Source organism: Styela clava, chromosome 8 (genome assembly GCF_964204865.1).
Source record: "Styela clava chromosome 8, kaStyClav1.hap1.2, whole genome shotgun sequence".
NCBI lineage: Eukaryota > Metazoa > Chordata > Ascidiacea > Stolidobranchia > Styelidae > Styela > Styela clava.
Genome location: NC_135257.1, coordinates 8,423,326 through 8,430,494, shown reverse-complemented (window position 1 = coordinate 8,430,494; position 7,169 = coordinate 8,423,326).

Sequence of the window (7,169 nt, the reverse complement as noted above, 5' to 3'; positions counted from 1 at the left end):
TTAAAGGAAAACTCAGTCACGAAGGAGAAAAATTTTGTTTCATACCCGAAGCTAATTTTATTTTAACCATAATATATATATTTACTCATTTCTTCGGACTAAATCCCATAACGATCTCATGACTCATAACGATGTCAATAACGTTCGGGATAACAGCTGTCAATGTTCATATATCTCAAGTTTAGTAACGTTTCATGTCAGTCATCTTTGTATGTAAAATAGGTTGTTGACATATTATTAAAAGTTGTATATTTATATATGGGTCGTAAATACAATTCCTCGCATAATTTGATGAAAGATATTACAAGGTCTGATTCAGATTATAATCAAAGGGGTGAAGAGCTCTTTTTAAGCCAAATATAACAATGATTGGAAATTAGAGCAAAACTTGAATTATTCACTTAATTGTCGCTGTATGGAGTATCGTTACAACATTTGCGCTGGCGCTACCAGTACTATTATTAAGCTTCATGACCGATATCAAGAGTTGTAAATATGATTGGTCTCAAACTTGTTTCGGGATGCGTCATTTTTCCAACCAATGAAGTAGTGAGGCACATTGGCTTAAAACTTCGATGGTTAACAGCAGCAGCAGTCAGGGCAACTTTTTTAAATAAATCCATTTCTTCAATTTGTTTATGATTCTTACAGCAGGGGTTCGCCAACTTTTGATGTTACGTTATTCTGTTATTCTTCACGGAGCCCCACAAATAAATTTGGAAAATAATGTAGACAAAAACCACATTGTTATTTACTGATAATATTCCTGAGTAAGTTAAAATTACCTTGGGCTAATGACAATACATACTTTAAGTAATTTAAATGCTCAAACTTTTTTATCTAAATATCACAGATAAAGTATATATATTGGGGCTGAAAATTTGAAAACTTGACAAACACATTAATGAACTCGGGGTCGAACCCTCTCCCTTTTGATATTTTTGGAAGACTGAAGAAGTTGCGAATAACATGCGCGATTGCATTTTGTCAAAATCGCCGATTGTTTTCGTCAGCGTGGCGTATTTTTTAGACCGTAAACATCTTTATGTGGATGTTTATTCTCACTTAATCACAAATTTTCCTTGCTTGTATTGTTTCCCGAGGACGACGATAATTACTTTTTTGTTCTCGTGCGGAATTGTGAGTTCAGTATGGAAAACGAGTTAGTATATTATAATCATCGGCGACGAGATGCTAAAAATAGTTAATAAAGAGGTGAATGGCAACCGAAATTTCTTGATTGAAAAGCGGTATTATAAAACATTAAAACCAAAATGGAAGATAATACGATAAGTTTTGTTTTAACGGACTCGCGACAGATTAAAAACGCTTTTTTAGATATTTTAAATCACAAACTTTGATGTTATGTTAGGTTATCTATGAAGTTATATCATGCGAGTTACCTAAATCGATTCAATTGTGCGCTCGATGTACCTCTTTATCCATTCTGAAACTACCGATAAAGCCAAATGCGACATTTTTCATTCGCGATGCGATGCAATATGAGTTTATTAAACAATTTGTTATTGCGAACAAAATACATTTGTTGTTTCTCATTTGATGTCCGCGGATTGGCGTGGTAATTCTGGTTTGTAATGATTATATATTGCTGTAAGTCAACGCATCCGCAGGTTACATTGAACACAATGAAGCCAATAAACAAGGCATTTGAATATGCAGGCATCGGTCAAGGATTGCGCAATAACAACTCAAATTTGATAAATCTCCAGATCGCAAAAATATGATTCCAACCTATTTATAGTTGGCAGTTTGGCACTTATTTTATGGTATTTTAGAATAGTAATAGTATTCCTCATTTCATTAATCGTAATCTCGACTCAAAGACAGGTAACGATTAGGCTTGCACGTAATTTACGGATTTACGGAATTACGGAATTATTTCGAGTTACGGAAGCGAAGTTACGAATTACGTAAATTCGTAATTATTGGTGGAGCACTTTCGCGATTGAAACGAGCTCTCTTCAGAGCAGTCAATTCCGTCGATTGTAAAAAATTAAAGTTTAATAAGTAGAAGAAGTTAGATTTCCGGTATTCGCAGCCGTTTTTCTCTCTCTTGTTACGCAGATGGAGAAGGCATAACGCGTTGCCATTTACTAACCTATTATCAACTTATCTAGAATGGCAAGTGTACATATTAAGCGTAGATATGGGATAGAATTGTGTTGAGACCGATGGACGCCAACACACCTGGTTTCAACTTCTTCGGGTGAAATGACTAAAGAATGTAAGAGATCAACTTACCAAACATGGTCTATTTGTAAATGCCGTGATAATTAATGTCGCGCTTATCAAACAGCAATATGACGACGGAAGAGAAATTGCGTAATGAATCGACGCAACTTAGTCTTTTCGGCATCGGTAAAGCGATTCAGGCGGCAGAGAAACAACAAAAAGACGGGATTTCCCATGTTTATTCTGCGCGAGATCCATTTTCTATTACAAAATCTTGATACTCTGTTACCGGTTTTATCGTCATATATTTGTCCGGACTTGGCCTTGTTTTCACAATGCCTCGCACTATTTCGGCCAAATATGTCTTTACAAAATCTTTAAGTCTTTACCAAATGCGGCAACTTATTTTGATTTATCGTCGACTCAAATACCACCGGCACTCGACCAAACTTGTGTCAATCTTAGCCGATAGGATTGTCGACTTGAGTTAGAAAAGTAAATTAATATTTTCGTGAGTGCAAAATAAATGTCACAAAATGCATTGTTTTGCGATATAACTTTGTATTTTCGGAGAAGGCATGTCATATAAGTACGGTATTTAAATTATGCGCAAATAATTAATATTTGATCTAAATTTATCGCAAATAATGTTATAACATTTAGGCCGCGAAATGATTTAATGTGAAATGAAGCATGGTAATCGGAATATCGTCAATAAGTCGGCATCAATAATTATTATAAAATGCTAACTAGGTAGTAAAGTCGGATAATGTAAAAAAACGGTACAATAACAAGTCTTCGTCGCGAGGCAATCGCAAGTATAATCAAACGAGAGAATACGCTCGTCGTTGATTTATAAATTAGAAACCCGGAATTTTTATTTAATACGAAACTCGTATTAATACGTTAATACGATTTTAAAAAAGTCAACTATCGTTTCATAAATATATTACCACTTACCAGTGTTGGTAATGATGAAATTGATCGCATAAAATTGGGTGATAAGGTTGATAAAGGAAAATCAAAGCTAACACAAAAGATAAAAATCAGAATAAAATTAATTTAAATTCACTCCTTGATATTTGTATTTAGCATCTGTCGCCGGCGTGTAGTACTGGCGGAAATATGAAAACCAAACCGTCTCAACTGTCGATGTCCCATTCGGAATAGAAGTGGATTAAATTGGTTGTTATGATAGGTTTAAAAGTGTGAAAAAAATATCGCAATTACGGGGTCATTACGTAATCGATTTGGCCGTAATTACGGAATTGATTTTTATCAATTACGTGCAAGCCTAGTAACGATAAACACAATTAAATTATTATGACAAGACAGTTTAAATGCTCGTAACGGCCATGGATGGAAACTCGTTATCCACTTTTTTTCAACGAGTGGCCTAATCGCGAATAATAGTGCCTGGTAATTTCCAATTCCAATTTTGTACTCGCCCCTCTTTCTTTTAAAAATCTTGACCTCGCTTCTGCTTGTAGATCATGTCAAACTTAAATCACCGCCTCGTTGCCATATTAGACCCTGCTGGTGTCAAATTTTATTAATGGTGTATTCGCTTCTTTGAACAGTTACAGAATAGTCGAATCCGTATTTTGACAAGGAATAGAGTAGCTCGCGGAGCCCCTAGGTTCGTCTCACGGAGCCCTGGGGCTCCGTTTGGAGCACTTTGAGAAACTATGTCTTACAGGACCCGATATTTCACCTAGAACTTTGCTGTTTACTTATAGTAAGACACTTTCTAGTTCATTCCGCACACTTTCCTCAGTGTTCCTCAAAAATCCCTCATTTCTTGAAAACTTAGCCGGTATTTCGTAAACCAAAAGTCCTGAATAATTAAATAGAATCAAATTCTTGAAAATAAATTTTCGTGGTAACCTACCTTCAAAATAGATAGTAAATATGGAAAGTATTTTTAAACAAAGAATATCAAACGAACAATAAAATCGGTGACTCAAAAGTATTTACGGTAGATATGTTTCGGATTGTGATATAACGAATCACCGATAATATGTAAAGCATTAGTAAGCGTTCCTGTGGCATTGCGACAAATTTTGTTACTTCGTCCGAGTGCCCGACTTTCATTTGATGGCTTTTGACTTATTCCCACTTCCACAATGGAGCGATCGCATAAGACCATACAAAAGTTTAAAATAATGCGTTCCAGGCCTGCCGAAATCTACGTTACTATTCTAAAAGAAACATTCTATTATAGCCTATGTCTGAATATTCATTTGCTACATTGTTCTATAATAAAATGAGTAGATAATTATAAGTCCTAAGAACCGTCAGATAGATTATAAAATATTTGCGTCTATGCATTATTTCGTTGAGAAGTCGTAAGCACTCATAACATCTGAGCATTGACAATTATTTAGAGTCGATGTCACGTTCAAATCAATCAAAGTATTCCTAATGTCATAAAGGTAGTTTTCCGATGGATATGGTGTTGGTGTGTACACTTCGATCCTCTGAATCCCTGCGATATGTTGACTATGTCATTTTTTACATTTTATTTTAAAATAAGCTTAAACCATATGGAGAACCACGGCCTCTCGTTCGGTTACCATTCCATGTCGGGTATGGGATTAGTTAGTTATTTGCCTTCGGTACCATGGACCTAATGGTGGGGGATAGGGATTTGTTCAAAGATAATTGTTTTAAAACAATTGTTTAAAATCAAGTTTTTTTTTTGCCTGTTTAGTTCAAAATGGATGTACTATTTGATTTTTTTGTATTAAATAGGTTGAAAGAAAATGGATGTAAAACTTGCCAAGCGCTTCTTATTTGCAATGAATCCTTCGAAACGCCGGAAATATCGATAACGGCTCATACACACCTTCTCAAGCTGTAGTTCAGTGCGACCGCAAACGTGGTTGGCGCAGTAAGACATAACCGATAAGTTATTACGTGAGCGACCCTACGACAAAACTACTTTGTGATGAAACTACTAAAATGTGATTTCAGTTTGTATAACTTTGAAGACTCTATCACTTCAACCTTAAGAACAAAGTATGCAAAGCATAAATTAACCGAACAGGATTAATTAACCGTAATAATGCCTTTATTTTATGAGAAAAATGTCAATACATAAACTCGAAATCCTTATTATGGCGTCATAAAAGATTAGTTGTAGCGTCTTTGCATTAGAGGCATCTTACAATTAGCATAGTCTAGGCCAGGGCTACTCAACTGACGGACCGTGTTGCGAAAGCGGACACTTCGGGTATTCGATTCGGACCGCGCATAATTCTTCATTTTGAATCATTGGCCCCACTTTTAATTTTTTTATTTATAGATTTTAAAATATATATGAAAAGAACTATAACGCCATTACAAACAATTTTGATTAGCTAATAATCATTAGTCGGTCTAGGAATTGCGTGTTTAAAGATGCCGAAATATAATTTCTGGAAAGTCCGGACCCAAATATTTTTGAAGTTTTGTATGCGGACCTTCGGTAAAAATAGTTGAGTAGCCATGGGCCCTAGGCTAGCGCGTCTCATCGTTTAAATCAGTAGATTGCCGCCGATGTAAGTTTATTCTTCATTATCGTAACGCACTCGCTTTGCCGAAGGCTGCCTTTGACACAATTAATTTTGTAGTAGGCTCGTGAGCTAAGTTTCATGATTTTTCTTTTCAAAACGTCTCTCTGGCATCTCGGATAAACATTCCGGTTAAAATCTTATGACTTTGGTGTAGATACCATCGTGGCAATGAATGTAAGCAATAAAAATAAAAGTCAAAATAAGATTTTTTACTTTCATTTTTAAAATTATAATTCCGGCAGCGTATGCAGCTCTTCGAACGCAACGTTTTGGCGTAGTTTAGCGGCGATGCAGGGGGTATTTCAATGAAAAGTACAAAGAATACAAAAAAAAGATTTAAAACAAGCCCTTGTGGAGCCCTAGTGAACCTAGTGGAGGAAAGCGTATCCGATAAGCGGTAACGTGAATCACCCTACGGCGGCGAGGAGTCCAGCAATCTTCTCGAACATAACTATCCCTGCATGGGATTCGAACCTGCGAACCCATACAGAGTAATCAGAGATGCATTGGCGAGCGTATTCCTAACGCTTAGGACGATTAGTGACTCACCCAGTGTCTCAAGGGGGATTTTACTTGGCTCATCCTTGAAAATAAATTGCTCGTAGAGGTAATTGCTGTTAAATATTGAGGTCATAAAACTGCCTTTTCTAGCTTCACAGAAAAAAAAAGAGGGAAACAGATTGAAATACATGACAGACGATAAAAATAAATTCAAACATGTCTCACTAGCAATAACGACCATAAATGGACATAAAAGAAGATTTCTATAGCTAGGTGGTGCTTCTCGCGCGTTTGAACAACAATTTTTTCATTAGCGGTTCCAATAAGGGCTCAGATTTGTGAAAGACATTGGGATTCGAATAATACCGCGCGGGCCACTCGAAAACTTTCGGAGGGTCACGGGTTGAACGACCCTAACCTAGATGGTCAACAGCAGCAGCCAAGGCAACTTTATTAAATTCATTCATTTTTTCAAATTTTTCCCCGATTATTATGGGACCTTATCCACCCTTCACCTAGAACATTGCTGTTTACATATATTAAATTTCTAGTTCTTTTCGCACACTTTCACATCAGTGTTCCCTAAAAATTCATTATATTTCTTGGAAACTTCATCGACTTTATTTAAACCAAAATTCCTAGATAATTGAATAGAATCAAATTCTTTGAAATATGGAAAGTAGGCTATTCTAAACAATGTATATCGAACGAGCATTAAAATAGGTGACCCAAAAGCAATTATGTTCAATATGTTTCGGATTGTGATATAGCAAATCACTGATAATATGTAAAGCAAGAAATAGCGTTCTTGTGGTATTGCGACGAATTTTGTTATTTCTCCCGAGTTTTCGACTTTCGTTTGTTGGCTCTCAACTTATTTCCACTTCCACAATTAAGCGATTGCATCAGATTATACAA